At 36.8% G+C, this 26,035-nt stretch overlaps 2 long non-coding RNA genes across 2 annotated transcripts; both read right to left on the bottom strand.

The window, feature by feature from the left end:
* Nucleotides 1-20,671: 20,671 nt before the first annotated feature.
* Nucleotides 20,672-22,340, bottom strand: LOC131682831 (uncharacterized). Its single transcript, XR_009304169.1, has 3 exons — nt 22,110-22,340; nt 21,420-21,566; nt 20,672-21,356 (listed from the first exon to the last, which is right to left on the bottom strand). It is a non-coding gene; the product is annotated as an uncharacterized LOC131682831 (long non-coding RNA).
* Nucleotides 22,341-22,562: 222 nt separating this feature from the next.
* LOC131682832 (uncharacterized) lies at nt 22,563-24,033 on the bottom strand. The gene is made up of 3 exons (XR_009304170.1): nt 23,727-24,033; nt 23,254-23,622; nt 22,563-23,198 (listed from the first exon to the last, which is right to left on the bottom strand). It is a non-coding gene; the product is annotated as an uncharacterized LOC131682832 (long non-coding RNA).
* Nucleotides 24,034-26,035: the final 2,002 nt, after the last annotated feature.

The raw sequence follows: 26,035 nt of genomic DNA, 5'->3' as shown, positions 1-26,035 counted from the left end.
GCATTCTCTTTTACACGATCTTCTTTAATTAAAAAGATAAAACATGATATGTGAAACCATCTCTAGCTGACCCTAGACTCCCCTATTATAAATTAGAAGTCAATAATTAAACAACAAAGCACGAGAGAAATACTCCTTACAGTGTAGGTAATTTGCGTTCTGATGGAATCCAAAATATAAGCAAAGTATTCGCTTATGTTGAGGTAAACTAGAAGAAAAAAAGTTTTTGTTTTTTATTTGCTCAGGTGCCCAAGACCGCCTTTGGGGGCTTACTTATTTTATAGCTTTAATGAATTATTTACAATTATAAATTATTTACAAGAATTATCAATATTATTTTCGTTTTTCTCATCACGAAGCCCACCTACAAGTTTTTTCAAGCAAAAAAAAATTTGGGCGCTGGAGGGTTAATTAAATGAATATTTGACGATATTAGCACTACGCCGGATACAGTTTGAAGTGAAGAGCGCACTATAAACTTTGCATGCAGCGAGGAAACGGGTGGTACTGGCACCCGTAATATTCGTACAAGGCTTAATTATGTGCTGGTTTATGCCACCACCGCCGAAAATCCGGTATCTGCCGCTTATTGTACCGTTCAATAGTTATGTTGCAATTATGTTGCTCATTTGGCATACGAACAACAAACAGACAGGTGGCACCTCTATTTATAACCTCTCGTCTTTGGTTGAGCCATTCATGTGCTTCCTATTGACGGCTTTGCATGAAAAAGTTGCTCTGAATGGTAATCTTCCCCTTTTTCGTTTTTGTCAATTTTACCGATTTTCCATAGATTATACTATTATCGCACACGCATTTTAAATTATTACTAACATTTAAATTAGGCGTTTCTGAATCGGCTGATGCGTAAATGATTAAAATCTATGTAGTAATAACGGAGTTATAAGTGTTTAAACCTAATATAGTTTCATTACATAGAAGAAATTTTAGATTTTACAATGACACCTAGTCCCAGACATTGGAGTAGGACATTTTGATGTCAAAAGATTTGTGCAGGCTTGATGCGATCAAGTTTAGGTTGTCCATATCGCTGAGCCCCACCCATTATCCTTGCTTGAGTGTTTTAATTTTGGGGATCTGTTAGAGAACAGTGGAGTAATAGCAATTCAAATTAGTGTTATGATTAATTGTGAGATTTGGCGCCTTGCACAAATTTTTTGGCTTGGGGTTAGGAGTGGTAACCTTATTTGAAAAAAAAAATCCGCATCGTACCGCACTCTTGGAACAAACGTTTCGTTTTCCTACAAATTCGAAAACAAACTGCGAGAAAGTTTTATTTTTGGTCGGTTATTTAAGACATCAAAGCCCGTCTTGGGACCGGTTGACGTCAAAAACTTACACCTTTTTGCCTTTCTCATATAAAGAAAGGCTATGCAATCACTGTAAAAATCGACTTTTTAACGGAGGCCCGGAGGGCCGAGTGTCATACACCATTCGATTCAGTTCGTCGAGATCGGCAAATGTCTGTGTGTGTGTATGTATGTGTGTGTGTATGTGTGTGTGTCATTTAAACTCACACAATTTTCTCAGAGATGGCTGAACCGATTTTCGCAAACTTAGTTTCATATGAAAGGTATAACGCTCCCATAAGCTGCTATTGAAATTTTAGTTGATCCGACTTCCGGTTCCGGAGTTACGGGTTGAAGAGTTCGGTCACACAGCAAATTCCCATATAAACTGGTACCACCATGATGTTCAAATGATGTAAAACATATTAAAATTGATGTAACATTACTCTATTTTGCGGGTCTGGATCACTAATGATCAATCAAAGCAGCTTTGACTACATTGGCCACCTATGACAGTTCATGACGCCCCCGGGGAACCCGCCAAGTTCCTAAGCTTATATCACACCCATTCCTCAACCAATTCTCTACCGATTTTTACAAACTTCATTTCAAATGAAAGACACAGTAATACCATTGATTGCTGCTGAATTTCATTCTGTTCTGACTCTTGCTTCCGGAGTTACAGGGGTGTTAGTAAGGATACACTGGAATTTCCCATATAAATCGGTACAATCGTAATACCTCAGAGGCTAAAAACTATTGAAATGGTCACCAAATTACTTCTAATCGCAGATCTAGATCACTGATTGCTAATCAAACATTCTTTGAATATATTGTCCACTATCGACGATTCCGGAATTCCGGGCATATTCCACAAATAAAGTCACATCGGTTCTTCGGTGATGACTGAACCGATTTTCTCAAACCAAGTCTCAAATGGAAGGCAAAATATGCAGCTGAGTATTGCATCAGAGCCCCTCCGCCCTCCCCCCCGCCTTTCCCTTACATCTCCCTCCTTCATCACTACCGTCCCCTTGGACCACCCTCACGCCCGCATTTCCTTCATCCACCCCGTATACCAAAATGAGATGAAGGATTTCTGACGCATCCTCCACTCCCACTCTACTAACCCCCCATTCCCTCCACTTTTAAACCCATTCCACCAACATTTCAAAATATAATCACATGAAGATAACATTGAACTCATGCTGATTAAGCTAATTAAATACTATTCGTTTGCCTTTCTCATATAGAAAGGTTACGCAATTGCTCCAAAAACCGATTTTCTAACCGAGGCCCGGAGGGCCGAGTCTCATATAACATTCGACTCAGTTCGCAGAATCGAGATCGAGATCGCAAAATATCTGTGTGTATGTATGTGTGTATGTATGTATGTATGTATGTATGTATGTATGTATGTATGTATGTATGTATGTATGTATGTGCGTATGTGTCAAATAATGTCACTCATTTTTCTCAGAGATGGCTGGACCGATTTGCCCAAACTTAGTCTCAAATGAAAGGTGCAACCTTCCCATCGACTGCTATTGAATTTTGGATCGATCGGAATTCTGGTTCCGGAATTACGGGTTTCAGAGTGCGGCCACACAGAAATTTCTCATATAAACTATAGGAAAAATTAAAAATAGAATTTTTATTTTTGATGCTAAATGTGTTCAACGTGCATGAAACGTCGAGATTTGATGCAAACTCGAAAAAAAATTTGACGACGATTCACTTTTTTGGATTTTGGCACATTTTTGCCTTTCTCATATAGAAAGGTTATGCAATCACTCTGAAAAACGTCAACCTAATCCCGGTCCGGAGGGCCGAGTGTCATATCCCATTCGACTCAGTTCGTCGAGATCGGAAAAAGTCTGTATGTGTGTGTATGTATGTATGTGTGTGTATGTGTGTGTATGTGTGTGTATGTATGTGCGTATGTGTCAAATAATGTCACTCATTTTTCTCAGAGATGGCTGGACCGATTTGCCCAAACTTAGTCTCAAATGAAAGGTGCAACCTTCCCATCAGCTGCTATTGAATTTTGGATCGATCGGAATTCTGGTTCCGGAATTACGAGTTTCAGAGTGCGGCCACAAAGAAATTTCTCATATAAACTATAGGAAAAATTAAAAATAGAATTTTTATTTTTGATGCTAAATGTGTTCAACGTGCATGAAACGTCGAGATTTGATGCAAACTCGAAAAAAAATTTGACGACGATTCACTTTTTTGGATTTTGGCACATTTTTGCCTTTCTCATATAGAAAGGTTATGCAATCACTCTGAAAAACGTCAACCTAATCCCGGCCAAATTTTTTTTTCGACTCGCATAAGGTTTCTGGATTTTAACAGGGGCGTAGTTGATGGTTTACGGAGAGGGGTTACATCCCCCCCCTCTACTGTTCACTCCCCTCCTTTAAAAATCTCCTTAAATCAGCCCTCAGACCACCACCCCATCCAGCCCTCATACCCCTCCCTTTCAACCCCATCATCTTTAAACCACCACTATATCACAAAGCATACCAATTTAAGCTGGGGAGTCGTTCGTTCATGGGACTTTCGTCGTCCTCGCATACCCACCCCCGCATGACAAAATGAGTTAGCAAGCAGATAACATTGATCTAATGCTGATTAGGCTAATGGAGTATGATATTTTTTTGTTTCAAGTGTTTCACCGTCGACACGTAGCTCATCAAGTTCGTGGCTGGCATGCCATTGTGTATAAGTGCAAAGTGTAGTAAAAATGTAATGGACATTTCCACAAGTATGTTGAACATAAAAAGCCTCCGTGCCATAGTTTAGAGAAATGAGAAAGGCACAATTGCACCGCTAGGTGGATTAAAACAGGTTTTTCTTCTTATTTTTAGCACGGGAAATTAATGCACATTATGTGCACATTGTAGAGAATTAATTCGTTGCGTGCGCGAAATAGGAGAAATAACGAAAGGCACAAGCTGACTATTTCGATTTTCAATTGCAATCATGATTGTTCAAATCCCGTAAATGGTTTTTATATAGGATAAAGTCATCACAGATACATCTTGCAAGCTTGTTTTAAAAATGACACCAGGTGTCGTGACAAAATCATCCACGGTAAAAAAATGGGCCGAGCTTGCTAATTTACGAGCAGTTACCATTCGGGTGAAATCCATCATGTTGGTTAACGGTTTCGTTACAGTTGAAAACTGGAAAATCCAACCAGCGACAATCGCTTTTTCTAGGACCAACCGTCCTTATTTTATCCTATTTTAGCTACCAACATGACCTTATTTTCGAGGTTTTTGAAAAGCATCCTTATTTTACTTCAAATGTCCTTAATTTTAGTCTCAAACCTTGGCATATACATGAAGTTTTTTTAGCAGGGCATTTTCTAGTAGTTAACGGGTGCTAACTGCAAACTGTCATGTTACTGTAGTTTAGTATTGTATGTCATTTCATAGTGGAACGACTTACACCGGCTCACCATCTTCTATATTTCGAAAATCAGCGATCTGTGAGAAATGTGTTTCGTGTACTCCAACAATATGTGGTCGATATTCGCCATACAATCAAAAAGTAAAAGTTTGTAGTTCTCGTTATTGGATGATTAGCGAACAAATTGACCACATCCAACACGTAGTGAAGAAAACATAGCGGCGGTGACATCCCCAAGCCTGGAAAACCAACATTACTCCAGTAATTAGCCAGATACCACTTGAAATACTCGAATCCGTCATCAAAAACTGGACCAGTCGAATGGACTACCCCAATCGCCAGCATGGTCAACATTTAAAAGATATTGAACATTTCGTGATTTACTCCATTTTTCAATTTTTTTGCTAGATTAAAAAAACGTCATAACGAATCACCCTGTATTCGTCATGATTATTCAGATTTATTCCAAGGGAATCAATTTCAATTGCTTCCAGCGTTTTTTTTGTTAATGCATACTTTCTGCGACTCATTGCAACCAAAAGTTCTTTTACTCAGAAGTAACCAAAATTTGTTGGATAGCTCAATTTGAGGTTTGGCCAAAGTATTCTAATGCGCCACAGAGAACCTTTGAACAATAAATTGTTTGTTCTACATATCGTCTTCGCAGCATTGAGAAAATCCAACATCGGTATGTTCTCACCGTAGTGACAAACATTCAACGTATAACAAATTGTGTATTAAGCTGTTAAGAAAATTCGATGGTTAGGACAAAATGCAATGACGTATTTATTTTAAGAAATTCAAAGTCCTTTGGACGAAATACAATAGCTCCGGAGTATTTCAACAATTAAATTCCATACAATTAACCATCGGACGATGAAACATTGTTGTATTTAACGATTAAACTAGTTTAAATCAACATCAGACATCAGTTAAATTTCAGTTCTTTGTTTCTGAAACGGTAGCGTAACGGTATATGCGTTTGTGTCCAGGCTGAAACGAACGTTACAAGCTGAAACAGGCTGAATCAAACGTTACATGCTGTAACAGGCTGGAACAAACGTTACAAGCTGAAACAGGCTTTTCAAGCTTTAACCCAGGTAAGCTTTTCAAGTTTTGTGCCGAGACGGAAACGTTCGTATCCAGACTGAGGCTGACAGCATTGAAACAACAGCGCTAGATTACTGTTTTCAACAAAAAGTCAGGTCGCCAAAATATAAACTACATTCCGAAAAGTGTAGCGAAAGCGTTTTTGTCCGCAGAGCGGTTATAGATTTTTGGCGAGTTTTTTACGATTCGAGGCGATTGATTGTTAGAGCGAGGATCTTTTTTGAGTGAGAATAAAGAAGAGTTGATCGCGAAAAGGAGATTTTTGCAGAAGTTAATCTTTTTTGCACTGTTTCGCGAAAGTTGAAAGATTATTGTTTGGTCATACTGCGGTGTCCGAAAGACGGGGTACTTTCGGCTTTTTTGTTCGGTTTAAACGGTGGATTCTGAAAAGGAAGACGCTGTAAATTTCGAGATATCCCTGTTCAAGGCGGGAATGTGGCAGTTTTTTTCTGAGACGAGAGTTGCCATGCTGAAAGTAGACGGTAACAACACTGAAAACCATTCAATGAAGAAAATAAAACAAATTCTTGTTTTCCTAATTAGTTGATTTCAACAGAAAAATGAAAAACGTAACTAAATTTCTCTTAATTTTGCGAGATTCTCAAATAATAGTTATTGAAAATTTTTATTGACGACGCCCATTTTTATTCAAGACGCACATCATACGAAATGACAGCAAAGTAGCCAAGAAACACATCAAGGTTGCGACAGCAACTATGTTCATACACGCTGGGCATAACGGTTTTGCAGGTAGGTAGTTGTCTCAGCTTGGAAAGCTTGTGTTAGCCTGGACGCAACTACCTGAACCAGTACACAAAAAACAGAAATTCAACTGACCTCATGTTGGTTTTACCTAGTTTTTCTTTAAAAACATTTCAATAAAGGGATGATTTTGATTGACATTTTTTCAATAAAATGTATTGTCGAAAATTGTCAAAATTATTCTATTTCGGATTTAGTCGATTATATAGTAAAATTTCAATTATTAACAAATGTAATATGCAATATGATAGTTATTTTTCATCTTTTGAGATTCCAAATTAGATGTGGAATAAGTATGAAGTTTTTGTGTAGTGCTGGCTGACCAAATAGAAAAGAAATAAAAATTATACCTTTCATCTAAAATTAAAATCATCAATCAATTACCAACAATCCTTAAATACCCTTGGCAATTTCGTCTGATTTAAGAGTGCAGTTTATAAAAAGATAACATTATGAGAAACATAATTCTATATTATATTTACGTGTGAATTACTGGCATACGGAGTATTTCAACAATTTAATTCCATGCCTTCATCCGTCGGTCGGTGAAACAAAACGATTGAAATATCCTATGTTGTATTTTACGATGAAGCAGTTTAATTCAACAATGAGATTAGTTGAATTCCAGTCGTTCGCTGAAAAGGTTTCGTTTTCCTACAAGTTCGAAAACAAACTGCCAGAAAGTTTTATTTTTGGTCGGTTATTTAAGATATCAAAGCCCGTCTTGGGACCGGTTGACGTCAAAAACTTACACCTTTTATTTTCTTCCTATTTTTAGCACGGGAAATTAATGCACATCATGTGCACATTGTAGAGAATTAATTCGTTGCGTGCGCTGAAATAGGAGAAATAACGAAAGGCACAAGCTGACTATTTCGATTTTCAATTGCAATCATGATTGTTCAAATCCCTTAAATGGTTTGTATATAGGATAAAGTCATCACAGATACATCTTGCAAGCTTGTTTTAAAAAATGACACCAGGTGTCGTGACAAAATCAACCACGGTAAAAAAATGGGCCGAGCTTGCTAATTTACGAGCAGTTACCATTCGGGTGAAATCCATCATGTTGGTTAACGGTTTCGTTACAGTTGAAAGCTGGAAAATCCAACCAGCGACAATCGCTTTTTCTAGGACCAACCGTCCTTATTTTATCCTATTTTAGCTACCAACATGACCTTATTTTCGAGGTTTTTGAAAAGCGTCCTTATTTTACTTCAAAAGTTCTTAATTTTAGTCTCAAACCTTGGCATACATGAAGTTTTTAGCAGGGCATTTTCTAGTAGTTAACGGGTGCTAACTGCAAACTGTCATGTTACTGTAGTTTAGTATTGTATGTCATTTCATAGTGGAACGACTTACACCGGCTCACCATCTTCTATATTTCGAAAATCAGCGATCTATGAGAAATATGTTTCGTGTACTCCGTCAATATGTGGTCGATATTCGCCATACAATCAAAAAGTAAAAAGTTTGTAGTTCTCGTTATTGGATGATTAGCGAACAAATCGACCACATCCAACACGTAGTGAAGAAAATATAGCGGCGTCGATATCCCCAAGCATGGAAAACCAACAATACTCCAGTAATTAACCAGCTACCGCTTGAAATACTCGAATCCGTCATCAAAAACTGGACCAGTCGAATGGACTACCCCAATAGCCAACATGGTCAACATTTAAAAGATATTGAACATTTCGTGATTTACTCCATTTTTCAATTTTTTGCTAGATTAAAAAAACGTCATGACGAATCACCCTGTATTCGTCATGATTATTCAGATTTATTCCAAGAGAATCAATTTCAATTGTCAATTTCAATTGCTTCCAGCGTTTTTTGTTAATGCATACTCTGCGACTCATTGCAACCAAAAGTTCTTTTACTCAGAAGTAACCAAAATTTGTTGGATAGCTCAATTTGAGGTTTGGCCAAAGTATTCTAATGCGCCTCAGAGAACATTTGAACAATAAATTATTTGTTCTACATATCGTCTTCGCAGCATTGAGAAAATCCAACATCGGTATGTTCTCACCGTAGTGACAAACATTCAACGTATAACAAATTGTTTATTAAGCTGTTAAGAAAATTCGATGGTTAGGACAAAATGCAATGACGTATTTTTTTCTAGAAATTCAAAGTCCTTTGGACGAAATACAATAGCTCCGGAGTATTTCAGCAATTAAATTCCATACAATCAACCATCGGACGATGAAACATTGTTGTATTTAACGATTAAACTAGTTTAAATCAACATCAGACATCAGTTAAATTTCAGTTCTTTGTTTCTGAAACGGTCCGCAGAGCGGTTATAGATTTTTGGCGAGTTTTTTACGATTCGAGGCGATTGATTGTTAGAGCGAGGATCTTTTTTGAGTGAGAATAAAGAAGAGTTGATCGCGAAAAGGAGATTTTTGCAGAAGTTAATCTTTTTTGCACTGTTTCGCGAAAGTTGAAAGATTATTGTTTGGTCATACTGCGGTGTCCGAAAGACGGGGTACTTTCGGCTTTTTTGTTCGGTTTAAACGGTGGATTCTGAAAAGGAAGACGCTGTACATTTCGAGATATCCCTGTTCAAGGCGGGAATGTGGCAGTTTTTTCTGAGACGAGAGTTGCCATGCTGAAAGTAGACGGTAACAACACTGAAAACCATTCAATGAAGAAAATAAAACAAATTCTTGTTTTCCTAATTAGTTGATTTCAACAGAAAAATGAAAAACGTAACTAAATTTCTCTTAATTTTGCGAGATTCTCAAATAATAGTTATTGAAAATTTTTATTGACGACGCCCATTTTTATTCAAGACGCACATCATACGAAATGACAGCAAAGTAGCCAAGAAACACATCAAGGTTGCGACAGCAACTATGTTCATACACGCTGGGCATAACGGTTTTGCAGGTAGGTAGTTGTCTCAGCTTGGAAAGCTTGTGTTAGCCTGGACGCAACTACCTGAACCAGTACACAAAAAACAGAAATTCAACTGACCTCATGTTGGTTTTACCTAGTTTTTCTTTAAAAACATTTCAATAAAGGGATGATTTTGATTGACATTTTTTCAATAAACTGTATTGTCGAAAATTGTCAAAATTATTCTATTTCGGATTTAGTCGATTATATAGTAAAATTTCAATTATTAACAAATGTAATATGCAATATGATAGTTATTTTTCATCTTTTGAGATTCCAAATTAGATGTGGAATAAGTATGAAGTTTTTGTGTAGTGCTGGCTGACCAAATAGAAAAGAAATAAAAATTATACCTTTCATCTAAAATTAAAATCATCAATCAATTACCAACAATCCTTAAATACCCTTGGCAATTTCGTCTGATTTAAGAGTGCAGTTTATAAAAAGATAACATTATGAGAAACATAATTCTATATTATATTTACGTGTGAATTACTGGCATACGGAGTATTTTAACAATTTAATTCCATGCCTTCATCCGTCGGTCGGTGAAACAAAACGATTGAAATATCCTATGTTGTATTTTACGATGAAGCAGTTTAATTCAACAATGAGATTAGTTGAATTCCAGTCGTTCGCTGAAAAGGTTTCGTTTTCCTACAAGTTCGAAAACAAACTGCCAGAAAGTTTTATTTTTGGTCGGTTATTTAAGACATCAAAGCCCGTCTTGGGACCGGTTGACGTCAAAAACTTACACCTTTTATTTTCTTCCTATTTTTAGCACGGGAAATTAATGCACATCATGTGCACATTGTAGAGAATTAATTCGTTGCGTGCGCTGAAATAGGAGAAATAACGAAAGGCACAAGCTGACTATTTCGATTTTCAATTGCAATCATGATTGTTCAAATCCCTTAAATGGTTTGTATATAGGATAAAGTCATCACAGATACATCTTGCAAGCTTGTTTTAAAAATGACACCAGGTGTCGTGACAAAATCAACCACGGTAAAAAAATGGGCCGAGCTTGCTAATTTACGAGCAGTTACCATTCGGGTGAAATCCATCATGTTGGTTAACGGTTTCGTTACAGTTGAAAGCTGGAAAATCCAACCAGCGACAATCGCTTTTTCTAGGACCAACCGTCCTTATTTTATCCTATTTTAGCTACCAACATGACCTTATTTTCGAGGTTTTTGAAAAGCGTCCTTATTTTACTTCAAAAGTTCTTAATTTTAGTCTCAAACCTTGGCATACATGAAGTTTTCAGCAGGGCATTTTCTAGTAGTTAACGGGTGCTAACTGCAAACTGTCATGTTACTGTAGTTTAGTATTGTATGTCATTTCATAGTGGAACGACTTACACCGGCTCACCATCTTCTATATTTCGAAAATCAGCGATCTATGAGAAATATGTTTCGTGTACTCCGTCAATATGTGGTCGATATTCGCCATACAATCAAAAAGTAAAAAGTTTGTAGTTCTCGTTATTGGATGATTAGCGAACAAATCGACCACATCCAACACGTAGTGAAGAAAATATGGCGGCGTCGATATCCCCAAGCATGGAAAACCAACAATACTCCAGTAATTAACCAGCTACCGCTTGAAATACTCGAATCCGTCATCAAAAACTGGACCAGTCGAATGGACTACCCCAATAGCCAACATGGTCAACATTTAAAAGATATTGAACATTTCGTGATTTACTCCATTTTTCAATTTTTTGCTAGATTAAAAAAACGTCATGACGAATCACCCTGTATTCGTCATGATTATTCAGATTTATTCCAAGAGAATCAATTTCAATTGTCAATTTCAATTGCTTCCAGCGTTTTTTGTTAATGCATACTCTGCGACTCATTGCAACCAAAAGTTCTTTTACTCAGAAGTAACCAAAATTTGTTGGATAGCTCAATTTGAGGTTTGGCCAAAGTATTCTAATGCGCCTCAGAGAACATTTGAACAATAAATTATTTGTTCTACATATCGTCTTCGCAGCATTGAGAAAATCCAACATCGGTATGTTCTCACCGTAGTGACAAACATTCAACGTATAACAAATTGTTTATTAAGCTGTTAAGAAAATTCGATGGTTAGGACAAAATGCAATGACGTATTTTTTTCTAGAAATTCAAAGTCCTTTGGACGAAATACAATAGCTCCGGAGTATTTCAGCAATTAAATTCCATACAATCAACCATCGGACGATGAAACATTGTTGTATTTAACGATTAAACTAGTTTAAATCAACATCAGACATCAGTTAAATTTCAGTTCTTTGTTTCTGAAACGGTAGCGTAACGGTATATGCGTTTGTGTCCAGGCTGAAAAGAAACGTTACAAGCTGAAATAGGCTGAATCAAACGTTACATGCTGTAACAGGCTGGAACAAACATTACAAGCTGAAACAGGCTTTTCTAGCTTTAACCCAGGTAAGCTTGTCAAGTTTTGTGCCGAGACGGAAAGGTTCGTATCCAGACTGAGGCTGACAGCATTAAAACAACAGCGCTAGATTATTGTTTTCAACAAAAAGTCAGTTCGCCAAAATATAAACTACATTCCGGGAAGTGTAGCGAAAGCGTTTTTGTCCGCAGAGCGGTTATAGATTTTTGGCGAGTTTTTTATTGTCGCGCTTATAATAAAATCTCACATTGCGGGCGTCTGAAAGGCGCATCAAATATAGCCGCAGTTGCTCCGCAAGCAGATTTCAGTGGAGCTTTATTTTTCTGCCAGCTGTGTGCTTTTCGAAAGCTTCAAGGAAAAAGCTGCCTATACATTTATATAGGCGGCTGTCACGCGCCTATCTCAATTGAGCTTTCATATAATCGCATATTGAGCGATTATCCTGCAAGGCACAATACGATTCGAGGCGATTGATTGTTAGAGTGGGGATCTTTTTTGAGTGAGAATAAAGAAGAGTTGATCGCGAAAATGAGATTTTTGCAGAAGTTAATCTTTTTTGTACTGTTTGGCGAAAGTTGAAAGATTATTGTTTGGTCATACTGCGGTGTCCGAATGACGGGGTACTTTCGGCTTTTTTGTTCGGTTTAAACGGTGGATTCTGGAAAGGAAGACGCTGTAAATTTCGAGATATCCCTGTTCAAGGCGGGAATGTGGCAGTTTTTTCTTAGACGAGAGTTGCCATGCTGAAAGTAGACGGTAACAACACTGAAAACCGTTCGATGAAGAAAATAAAACAAATTCTTGTTTTCCTAATTAGTTGATTTCAACTGAAAAATGAAAAACTTAACTAAATTTTCTCTTAATTTTGCGAGATTCTCAAATAATAGTTATTGAAAATTTTTATTGACGACGCCCATTTTTATTCAAGACGCCCATCATACGAAATGACAGCAAAGTAGCCAAGATGCACACCTTACTGAAACACATCAAGGTAGCGACAGCAACTATGTTCATACACGCTGGACATAACGGTTTTGCAGATAGATAGTTGTCTCAGCTTGGAAAGCTTGTTTTAGCTTGGACGCAACTACCTGAACCAGTACACAAAAAGATGGGTGGGTAATGTCAGAGACATAACCGGAGTGAAGTAGAATACACTTTAGACCGGTAAATTCTGCTCTGGAATAAGCAATTTCTATGCGATTTTGTCGACTTTAGCACATTCATAGTTTATTTGGAGTATTTTTGGAATTATCAAGTTGACAATTTGCAACATTCTTTGAAAATATTGTTGAACTTTTATGAATGAAGGCACGCAAACGTCGTCCTACTACCAGCATCAGAGAAGTAGCAGATCAGCATTTTTCGCTACAAGGCCTGTAGGGGAAGATGGGGTAAAACGCACCCCCGAGGCAAAATGCACCCCTTGCTTATATCGAAAACTGCTGAAAATTTATAGAAAAGGGTAACACCAGTCAGAAGTCCGCCAAAGTAAACATACTTTGTCAAAGTTTGATAACCGTACTTCAATAGCAGCTCGAGAAATAAACAAAAAGATAATATCGTGCTCTTCTCATGTCATTATCGTAGCTCGTGCAACAAGGATTTTCAGCTCGTATAAATGCAGTTTGTATTACTACATCAGTGTATTCCAGTTCTATTTACACCTTTGTTCATTATTCTGTCGCACTATATATGAAAAATCTACTAAATATTTCACTTTTTGCTAAATTTATATCTCTGCTCCATCGGGGGCAAAATGCCCTCTTCTTTGATTTGGCTGATTTTTTAATCGAAAACAAAAAAGATGGGTGGGTAATGTCGGACACATAACCGGAGTGAAGTAGAATACACTTTAGGATGTTAATGCGAATACTACAATTTTGACTATATTCTGATAGGTTATATTAAAACCAACCATTTCGTTATTTCTAATAGAAATACCGAAATATCGGTACACGTACATCGAAACCTAAAATATTCCCACATATTTATCATCATATGGTAACCCTGAAAAGCGCATTAAATGAGAGTGAATCAATTAATTTGGCAACAGTAGAGAATCGTATATACTTGTACCTTTATTTCGCTATTTCCATTAGAAATACCGAAATAACTTATTTTAATAAAACCTTTCAGAAATTAGTAAAAATTGCAGCATTCGTATTAACAACTTAAAACGTATGCTACTTCATTTCGGTAATGTCGTTGACATTACCTACCCATCTTTCTAATCTAAAACAGAACAATTGTTTTGAAAACCTAATAATTGCATAACCTAAGACGATTTAAAGCTACACTTTTGTGAAATCTCAACAGAAAACAAAATTACGTGTTAGTCCAACGAGCTTTCTGTCCCGTTGTTGTTGTGAATCATTAAAATTTTGAACATTTTTCAAAGCGTTATGATTGCGATTACAGGGGAAATGTTGGTTGAATTGTATTTATTAAATTCTCCCAATTAATGTTCTATAGCTAAACTATGATCATATTTCCTTAGGAGGCGCGTTTAGCCCATGTTTTCATAAATAATAATATGCTCGACCCTTGACCAAGCAGGTATCTTAGAGTGGAGTTTTCACAATAATGGAGCTTTTCATTTATGTAGCCGCGATATTCGCAAACAAAATAAGTAAAAAGCACATTGCGTCATTTAGCCGCACACAAAATAAGCCGGGCTTAATGTGGATACAATTAATCTGTTTTCCGGACCGTTATTTAACTGAGTTTATAATATGATGATACGTAAAACGTTTTCTCAGTTTGCTCCGAGGACCAAGTATTTTAAATTTCCCCTGGTAGTGCAAAAATGCTCCATAAACTTGTAAATAAACTTTCCGAAGTAACTCGTATCAAATCATGAACAGAAAATCATATTATCAGTATCCAATAAGCCAACACCATCTCCTTTACACAACGAAACAACACACAGATAAATTCACCACGGTGCACACTGGAACGCGCGCCGTGGTGAATTTATCTGTACAAGCACCTGACGCCACATATGATTTAAAGAACAAGAGAGCGCGGTTCTCGCACTAAACCCCCCCATCACCAATCCATTTATTCAGCTCTGAAAAAAATAAGTGTTGTGTGCAAGACACGTCCACGATCCCAAGGAACAATTTCTGCTGAAAAAACGTATGTGCAAGATATTTTATTCAGCTTATGCTGATTAGCTGCGTTTTAAAATATTCAAGATACTGCTCTTCAATGCTTAACCAGTTGAAATTGGAGAATTTATTCAGCGTTTGCTGATTAGTGCTGTTGTAACAGCGTTTCTTCAGTCACAGTTCTGTGTGGCTCAAAACATTCGTTCAACTATTTCTGATTAAGTAGGCTGAAAACAAGCTTTTTCCACACGCAAACAAAACTTATTCAGTACCTTGTTCAGGAGTTGCTGATTAAATCAGTTTAAGCTGCAATTATTTAGCAATTGTTCAGCTTGTTGTAAAGCGCTTGAAAAGCTAATGGTAAAAATATTTTTTTCACCAACATTTTTTGGCATTTTTTTCAATTAATTTAATTTTCTTTCCATTCGTAATTACTGGTTAACGTAGCTTGGGTCCCCCAAAGTCAATCAGCACCACAAAACCTTACCTTCCACGATGAAATTTTGCGAATCCATTCCATTTTCCAGCATTTGTGTATTCGAACCCAGGTACATTGTGTTACTACATTCGTCGCTCTTCCATCTAAGCCATATCGCCTTTCTACTAGCACATGAAAAATTGGTCATCATACCCATCAAGTGAGTATGCATATAGTCATATTATTAGCTGAATTGCGGCAACATTGATATTTTTAATCAGCGTTGTGTTAATGGCAGTTCAAAACCGACGCTGATCAACTGCTTTATAACAGCCTCAAATGTGTATATTCAAACAGGGGGTGCAACCTTAGAACAGGAGGTGCAACCTTACACCTCGGATGGTAACGTCATTTTTCTCGATAATTTTTTCATCACATCGGAGCATCTTTTTCAAAACCTCGAAACATTTAGCATTTAGTCGTGATTTTATTCATCTACTGTGCTGCTAAAAGTTAATAAAATGAGCCAGTGTCATATCCCCGATACAGGTAAGTGGATTATTCTCATAAGGTTAAGCGGCTTACTATTTCCAAAGAAAATTCCTACAGGCATTGGAGGAATATGTGACATTTCATGTATGTTACATAATATGGGCCAGAATTGGTACTTCGAGCTCTTGTGAATTGGCAACCCATCCATGTTCACGTTGAGTTCAATAGCAAGGTCTTTAGTTAAGTTTTGGAAACAACTCCTTAAACAAACTTTAAGTCCACGATGCCAGTACTGGCCACCTTGTATATTTGTGCACGACATTTGAGTCCGACGTGGAGTCTCCATTAGAGTTCGAGGATCCGATGGAAGTTTATCATCTCCGTATTGCTGTCTGATTATACGAAGAATTCCTTTTACCGCACGATGTGTTATGTTAAACTCGATAGCCCATTGTCGCATTGCTTTGCGAGAATCTTGGTTATGCTGATGAAGGTCGTCGTCGATAAGATCTTTTTCATCTACGACTTCTGCATCATATTCCGTTTTATCAGTCGTCAAGATACTTGTACCATGTCGATCTTCATGCTCAGTTACACTGGGGTTTAAAATAGGGGAAGCTGAACATATCGAAGATGAGGCCAAATCTGTATAGTAATTATCGCCATTTAAAACTAATATAGCGGAATATATATTTCAGTTACCTGGTAGTGTTATGCCAAAATCTGACTTGCGTGCATTTGTAGATTGCACTGGTCCAATATACGCCGTATTACTTTCATTGGCACCAGCCAATACTTTTTTTTAAATATTTCTCGCACTCAGCTCGGTTTGTTTTAATTTTTCTGTGGAAAGATCCACTCTTTTTGTACTTTGCGATTAATTGTCTGTCCATTTTGTATATTTTTTGCATTCTGAATGAGCACATTGTTTTCAATACAGTTATAATAGTTTTGAACAGTGGCGCTCACACTATCCGCAAGTAGACAATTTTCAGCATGTTATTCAGCACGTAACAATTGACCAGAACTAATCAGTTCTGCTGAATGCAGTTCAATTCAGTATGTAGTTCAGAAAAAATAGCATGCTGCACAGTATATTTTTGATTGATTGGACTAACATTTTTTCAGAGTCTTATCAGCAATTTAATAGCATTTGTATTGAGGTACCTAAAGCAGCTAAAAAAACATTTATTCAGCATATTGTTCAGGTATAACATACAATTTGAATAGTCGTGCTACAACTAGCCATAGACCCGTTTATTTTACCAATATTTCAACACATTTAATGATTTTGAATAACAATGTTTTAATTTACTGATAAAACTAGTGTTCATAACACAGTTCAGCAATACTGTTCATTCAGCATAGGTTGCTTTTATTAGGCATTTATTCAGTAAATAGTCTTACAGTTGTTTCCAAATTGTTTCTTGGGATGACATTAAAAAGGCAGCCAGTTTAATGAGCAATCAATATTTTCCGTGGCCAAATTAAAACCTGTTAATTCCATCGACTGTTTCAGAACTACACACAGGCACTAGAGATAATTGTTGAATTTTTAAATTAAAATCGATGGGGTCCTGAAAAGGACTATTTGTGGGATACACAAACACGCGTGCTATGGAATGAAAAATACTAAACTAGCTAAGGGCTTTTGATTTAACAAAAATAACATGCAGAATGGAACAACTAGTCAGCTGCAAAAAAAGGTTTGCCATCTCTTCCAGCCGCACGTTACCTACATCAGATAAATATTTCGAAATGAAAAAAAACAACCTTTCTCTTCAGCATCTAATATGAAATACTGATAACTTGAAACGTGACATCGGCTCAGAGATGCCAGGTACTTTTTTCAAATGTCTGCAATAATAATTTTAAAAGTCTGGGAAGAACAAAAATGTCAGGAAAGCTAGTGTAACCAAAAGCCTTTATATTCAAAAATCTGCAAATATCTGCATCCAAACTAAAAAATCTGTAAATATCTGCAACCAAACTAAAAAATCTGCAAATATCTGCGTCATCGAAAAAATCTGCAGCTTAAATTAAAAGTCTGCGAATTTGCAGACTTGTCTGCAAATCTGGCATCTCTGCATCGGCTTTTATCACTTTCGCACTGATGATGGAAGGACTGCCTTCATGCAGAATAACGAAAAAATATTTGCGGATTCTTTTTGGTACGGCTTTCGCTAGCTGGCAGTGTTGCCACATCCTCCAATTTTCTGAAACATTGCAGAATTTTGGATTATGTTTCCGAGAGACTATTTTTAATAAATCACAGGTTTTCGCTAATTTCAACCTGTAAATGTACTTTAAGTAGCTGCACATTTTTGTATTGTTTCGGAAGGATAAATTTAAACAAATAACAGATTGTTGCAAATTTCAGATTGTCAATATACGCGCAAGCAACAAATAACGAATATAAACTGCGCAATTGGATTATCGCTATCAATGATTGGAAATATTCCATTTTGTTCATTATTGTTATAGCCCTTAAAAGGGCTTTTAATCTATGGAATAATTAGTCAGCTTAAACTGAGGTTTGCCAACTCTTCCAGCCGCGCGCTATTTACATCGGATCACCCCCAGCGATAGCAGTGATCAAATGACTGGAATCAACACAGCGGGGAAAAAAGGCCAGCAGGAAAAACGATCGCTGCGCCACCTACATGTCATAAATTAAACTACAAAGCCACGCCTTTTCCCGCTAACTTCACACACTCTGGCAGGAAAAAATAATATATGCTCCGCCTTTTCCCGCTAACTTCACACATTCTAGCAGGAAAAAGTAATATATGCCCCACCTTTTCCTGCTAACTTCACACAATCTAGCAAGGAAAACAACAGTATGGTCCGCCTTTACCTGCTAACATCACACAATCTAGCAAGGTAAACAAATATAAGGGCCCGCCTTTTTTGCTAAGTTTACAGAATCTAGCCAGAAAAATAAAAAATTCCTGCTATCTTCCACAACATGGTAGAAAAAATTGAAAAAAAAATCTCGCAAATTTTCCTACACGCAGAAAAATAATTTTTAATTTCAAATAATATGAGGGTGGAAACAACAAATATCTCAAGTTGTTCTGTGTTCAATAAAATATGTAGGTAGATAAAAATAAAAAAAAAGTTGAAATAACTCTGAAGAATTTTTTGGATCGAACATGCAAAACATTTGAATAAAAAAAAAATATTTTGTTGGTCTCATAATATCAACAATCGAAAGAACATACAATTTTGTTGATTCAATACATTAGTTTTTTTGTTTTAAATGGAATAAATATTTGATTCAACGCATGTGAGTCTTTAAACCGAAAAACCTTTTTGTTAGTTCAAACTATACCTTTCATTAATTTAAACTTAATAAATACTTGAATCAATGCATTTCGAATATTAAAGCAAAACCAATTTTATTTACAAAAAGTATTATTTCAAGGCGTTATCCCAATTTTATTTTTAGCAGGGCATATGGTATGTATCATCGACCCTTAGTACGTTCGGATAAACGTCAAAAACATAACAATCGAAATTTATTTCTTCTCCAAGACTTGACGATATAGCAACGGATTGGATTAGCGATTTCATTTCATCTAGTGAATTGCCGAATTGCAAGGATCTGTGTAGCAAGAGTATTCGTATCTCCTGCTTAATATTCACCGACAAAGAAATAATCCACATTCATTTGTATAAACGACATTCAACTGTTGGCTTCTATATTAAACGTTGCCAGCGAGGATCAGCTACTCGTACACGGTAGGCTTTACCGGCTGGAGAAAAAGAGAAAAGTAATCAAGAACTAAATTGAAGACTGGAAATTATTTAATTAGTACGGTGTATGCACGCACGACAGAATAGCATACTTTACCTGCACGATATTTTCGTCTTGATAATTAGCTCAGTGATCAGTCCAGTTTCTAGCATGCTTTCTACAGCTTCTCACTATTAAAGATAGAAAACCGTCCGCTGAGCAACGGCCAGCGTGAGCAAAATCTTGACGTTTCATCGCACGTGTAAACAACTTTGTTGTTTGTTGGAAGAAACTTTTGCTTCTTTATCTCAATCCAATAATGATTGTCAAAATAATGCAGTGAGAACTTTTGAATCAACCAGTAGCATGTATTTGATTCAATCACTGATTTATTTAAAATAAACGACAATTTTGTTGATCCTCGAAACGCACAGGTAACAAAACCTTTAAGATTAATTTGATAAATATTTTGGTTGATCCAACCCAAAATCCCATTTCAGCTCAATAAGTTTCATGGATAAAAATAATAAAAAATCCTCATTTAAAATAAAGAAATAATTTATAGAATCAAATATGGACAATTATTTTGCGTGTAACTTTGTATTTTCAAGAGTACCTAAATGTATACCGCTGGTTACATACTTTCATTTATCACGCAGATGAACGGCGCATTCTATCAAATTAGCGGCAGAAAAAATTTAATTTAGTTGTTAGGGGGCAAACAAAAAAGATAACAAATTAGACATTTAACGATACGACGGATTGATTTTTGGAAAAAACGTAGTTCTAGATAATCAAACTGGTGTTAAAGAAAATGAAACAGTCGAACACTGCCGCTAGAAGCGTAATTGTCCCATGTGTATAGGGTTTCCCATAGCACACGGGACAGTTATGCTTCTAGCGGCAGAACACAACCTAATCAAATGGGTCGTTAGACCAAAAGGCATCGATTCAATTGAAAAATATATGCATTATATAGTATTTTGGCGTTTTATTTTTGCGAATCTACTGGGTCCATATGGAAGAGTTAATTTTTGTTATAACTAGTTTCTTTTTCCCTCTCGTGAGGCTTTTTACTACAGCTCAGTTGGCTACATGTTAAAGGTGGTAAAATCATGAAGCGCTTCAGCACCAATATCTTCCTCATTGGAGTCCAACCTATCACTGACATTCACATTCAAACTTGATTAATTCATAATACTTCTTTAGCAGCTTTCTAGTTCCCTCTTGAGCGTTCTCCGTAATTCGGATTGCTAGACGGAAACTTATATTTTCATAAACCTCATTAGAGTACAGTTCGAACGCAGACCCTATCATCCAATGCAGCGACCAAAACAGGCGTAGGCTTTCCATGGACAGTCTGGCTTACTGTCAGCAATCATTGCACTACGGCACACAGTGGGACGGAATCAAAAAAAGCCGGACATTGATATTTGGGACGAAATTATTGGTTAAGGCACTTTAACGTCTTCGGAAAGATTTCTTTATTTTTTAAGCAGTTTAATATGATGTTGGGAAATTTTTATTTAAGTGGGTATATACACAGTTTAATATAACATTATATTCAACTACTAAAAAAATAAAGAAACCTTTCTGAAGACATCAAAGTGCCATAACCAATAGTTTCGTCGCAAAAATTTAAATGTCCGGCTTTTTTGATTCCGTCCCACTGTGCGGCACTGGAAAATCGAGAGAAAAAAATATTAGAACTCCGACACATATCTTCTCGATTCTCAACTTACTCTCAATGATAACCGCGTTATTCTAGACAACTTTGCGCAGCTCTGACGGTAGTCGTATAACATTCGTTTTTGGGACACTGGCGTATTGTGCAGTACTAATTAGACTCTCCTTCCTGCAGTACGACCGCTTCATATTGCTCGATGAATCTGGAAGTAATCACCAAGGTTACAGGTTACTATGCATCGATTATTTCAAGCTTTTGCATCTAACGGATGTAGTTTTTTCGAACAAACCCTGCTGATCATTATTTCTATTTATAACAATTTTAAAATAATCTATAGGAAATAAATGTTTGGCAATGAAATAACCATGCTTCTAACAAAATAAAAGAAAAAGCTGACAGTTTTCGGATCGGTATTCTTGCGAGCCTGATCTTGCTTCTACCCAGGTAACCAATAAGCATGCAAAATGCGTCTTAACGGCTACCTGATAGGCATTTAAGTTGTTTTAAATGCTATTTAAAAGTCGCTTTTGGCAAAATATACGGCTACTCTATTGCTGTGCCAAGAAAATGCTGTTTTACTGCTGTTGTGCATTCAGAATGCTGAATACTGGCAAGAAGCTTTTTAACAGTTTTTTGAATGCTGATTAACAATAGATATGCATAAAGGATGCAAATATACTGCAAGAAGCATCCGAAATGCAAATTATATGCTATTTTACTGCACACACTAATGCTTGTTGGTTACCTGGGTGATTATCCTCCTTGTCACAACTTTTTTATCATAGTCATCCTGTTTACTATTCCTCTTATTGTTTCGTCACGTAAGACTCAGCTGCAAGGCCAAGGGAGTGGTATCTTTGGGGCGCTTGAGCACAATGTCTTTTATGTTGAAATCCTGTATGTAGCTGACCATCACCAAAGTCGATAGATTCATCATACTCCTTAAGCAATTTATCAGTTCCTTGTTGAACCTTCCCCAACCCTAGAATGGTAAAGGGTAATGCACTGGTTTCATATACAGCTCAGCGTATATTCAAGCCCTATCCAAGAAGGATTTTTAGTGACTCCCAATACATTATATCTTATAAAATTATAATGTTTTGGTAGAAATATAATTTTATAGACTATTATGATTTCAATAAGTTTCGAAGTTCTATTCGAACTTATCCTAATTAAATAAGAAATCTGGATACCGCAGAAGCTAAACTATTTATGAAACAGCGGGTATGAGTAAATAAGTAATTATACTGATCGTCAGACAACTTACTATTTTTCTACTCTTCCAAAAGGTTGAACGAACATCGACGGAATTATACATGGAAGGTGAGCACCACGTTTCGGTCATAAGTCGATAAGTAAATGTTGTTCACGAGGACAAAAATGTAGCTTTGAAGGCATGACACTCGGTTGCGATTAGACAATATTAACAGCTGCAGTACAGGTTAAGCTCAATTCGCGTGAGCATCGAACACACCCTTTGCAGCACTATGGCGTCGAATTTTATGTTCAATCGCAGAAGGGGCGACAAATCTAGAGGTTTCGTAGAAACCGTTTTACCGTGACGGAAACGAACAGAACTTTCCTACTCGTGATATCGCATTCGAGGTCCATTCTTTACAGATGGTACATAGACGAGGGCCAAGTGCAATTCATCTTCATCTGAAAAGAATAGAGACTTTTGTGCATCGTTTGTTTTTATGCGCTCGTAACCACTTCGGTGTGCATGATGAGGTTCTCCAAACTCTTCGTCATCAGAAAAGGTAACAGCTTTGGTGCGAATCTTTTTCACTAGTATTACATTTGGCGTGCTTGCAGTTATTTTTCATTCCAGCATCTAAAAGTATCAAAATTTAACCTAGTTATTGAAACGAACAAATGTTAAAAAATACCAGCATAATCGGTGCATTTTTAAGAATTCCTACAGATCCGGCTAGAATACTCCATTTGCCGGGAAAATATCAAACAAGACGAATCTTCTCCCTCTGATTCCCGGAAATTTTAGATGTAGGCTCGCAGATTTCATCATTTTCATTGTCATTTCTCAGTCCGAACTCTGGCAGATGTTCATCCGCCCATCTAGACTCTGTCAAGATGAGACCTTACAAAGCCTAACTGTTCGCATGTGCTAGTCCGTATAGTACATCAGTTTCTTCCACAAGCAAGCGCCGGCTGTTAACTAGTTCCACAAGTTTCAGATACATTACATAGAGGATAATCGGAGGCAAAAAATTAATAGATAGTAGAGAGATTTTGGTTTGCTGAAACGAGACAAGGAAAGCATAATTTTTGTGAGTAGTATCGTAATTATGAGTATAATCAGTAAATAAGGTAATAAATAAATAAACGATTTTTCTTCATTTACCTATTTTCTTGTGCGTAGTTTTCCTTCTTGTTGCTGATGTATTTGGGCTATTGTTTTTAGTCGTCGCTTCCTGTTGCATCGAGTTGCATATATTGTAACAAAAGAAACAAATAAAAATAAAGGGTGTGATCAGGGATGCCATTATGCCAGATTTATCTGGCACAGCCAGAGTTTTTGGCAGCTTCCAGACAAAAAGACAAACCTCTTATTCTTTAAGTTTTGGAAGCTGCTACACACACACATTTTGGAAATTTGGGTAATAAAAATCCATTGATGCAGGTTCTATGAAACCTAAAACGTATACCAAATTTCGATGATTTTGAGGTCGACATTTTTAGTTGAACTGCCAGATTTTCTTTGAAAAATAGTGGCAACCCTGGGTGTGATTAATGTTCGTAATTGGATTTATATGTTGATGGATCATAAAAGTGTATGAGGAATGAGGATGAAATGTTTTTATTGCCAATTGTTAGTTTTCAGTTTTGTGACGTCGAGCAGCTATTCTAAACAGATTTTCGGGGGTCATAATTTTCTTTTATAAGTTTTTGCTGCGTTAAACACCAATTTATTGAGTTACCGTTGATAACAGTTCGTTATGAGGTATGGCTCACAATCAGGGATCCCAAGTGTTTTTCCTAGAAGTCTGCAATAATTTTTGATAAAATCTGAAATTGTCTGGATGGCCAAATTTTTTTTTGAATGAGCTTCATTTTACATCTGTGAGCTGTATTTATTACTAATACTAATTACTATAATACTAATTACTAATGAAATAAATTTATATCTTTGCAATATATCTCGCCTTTCTGAAAATTCAGTAAGGGCCATTCATAAATTACGTAACGCAAAAATTGCCCAAAATTGACTCCTCCCTCCCCCCATGTAACAAATTGTCACAAATTTCTCCACCCCTGCGTGTGTTCTTGGATGATCGCGCGCGGACCGTCAATCTAATACTTAATTTTTGGTATACGGCTTAGATGCTAGAAGAAAGTAAGATCTTCCATATCACCAAATTCCCGATCATGCCGCCATGGAAGGTGTTGTCTAGTGAATATGAGCTTTATTTTTTAATTGGTCCTACTGAATGCATGGACCTGAGTTCCCAGGGTAATGGTTTCCGGACATAACCGATTCATGATCGCGTGAACACGGACGTTTGTAGGTGCGCGTCTGAAACTTCATATGTGCTAAAATGTTCACCTTATTACCGGGGTGTTACCAGATTTGCGCGATCGCGGGTGTAGGTGTGCATTGTTGATCGCGAAGGGCTTAAGCGTTCATATGTTAAAGGGTTTGACACGTGTGGTCGCGTGCATGTGACTTCGCATGTACAAAACTGGATTTTGTAACCGTGTGGCCATTCATATATTCACGTGCATTCTTGGGTGATCACGCAGACCTTAATTCTTATAATTATTTTTTGGTGCACAATTCACATTCAAACATGGAATGAGTTTCCCAATATCCCTAGTGTTCCCGGTCATGTCGCCATGGAACGTATTGTCTAGTGGATATGAAAGCTTTCTTTTTTTAATTGGTCCAATTGAATGCATGGACCTAGTCTGCTGATACCAAGGCGTAAGTATGTGTAGATTATTGCAATTGCATGGTCGCGTTTGTGACCAGCTTTGTGTTAACGCGAAAGCCATGAGCGTTTGTACGTTTGTACCTATGTGAGTGTAGATAGAGTATAGTAGATATATACTAGTAAATAGAATCAAAACATGCCGAATAAAGAAAAAAGATGCAAAGAGCTTGATTAGAAGTGTAGAAATTGACCGATACTATTTTGATATACATGTAACTAATAGATGTACAAAAGAAATATTCTATCATATACGCCAGTTTTGCATCCATGCCCTGGCCCAACTGTTACAAATACTCAGACGAACACATAGGGTAACCTAGAAAAACTCTAGAAAGAGAACTGCGGAGACTCCATTTTGGATCGTTTGGATTCGCGTTTAGCTGTCAAAAAACGAATCCAATCGAACATTGCCTATCCTTATAACATTGGACGTGTTGCCATACAATGCCGGGGCATACGTTGCCAAAAATGCTGTTTTTCTCTCCGCAGTTCTCTTACTATGAGTTTTTCTAGGGTAACCAACCAATTTTGGACTCCTAGAGGAAGTGAAATTACGTGAACGTCAAAAAATATTTGCTTGCCTATGTTTTTTATTGGAATACATGCACGAGTCTGCTCTAAAATTACTGTTCTTGAAAGAAAACTGTCAATGGATGTTTTATATATTGACATAAACTCGAAAATGACATTTCTTCACAGCATGAATTTTTCACATTTC

Source organism: Topomyia yanbarensis, chromosome 2 (genome assembly GCF_030247195.1).
Source record: "Topomyia yanbarensis strain Yona2022 chromosome 2, ASM3024719v1, whole genome shotgun sequence".
NCBI classification, from domain to species: Eukaryota; Metazoa; Arthropoda; class Insecta; order Diptera; family Culicidae; genus Topomyia; species Topomyia yanbarensis.
This window is presented reverse-complemented; position numbering and strand designations above follow the sequence as displayed.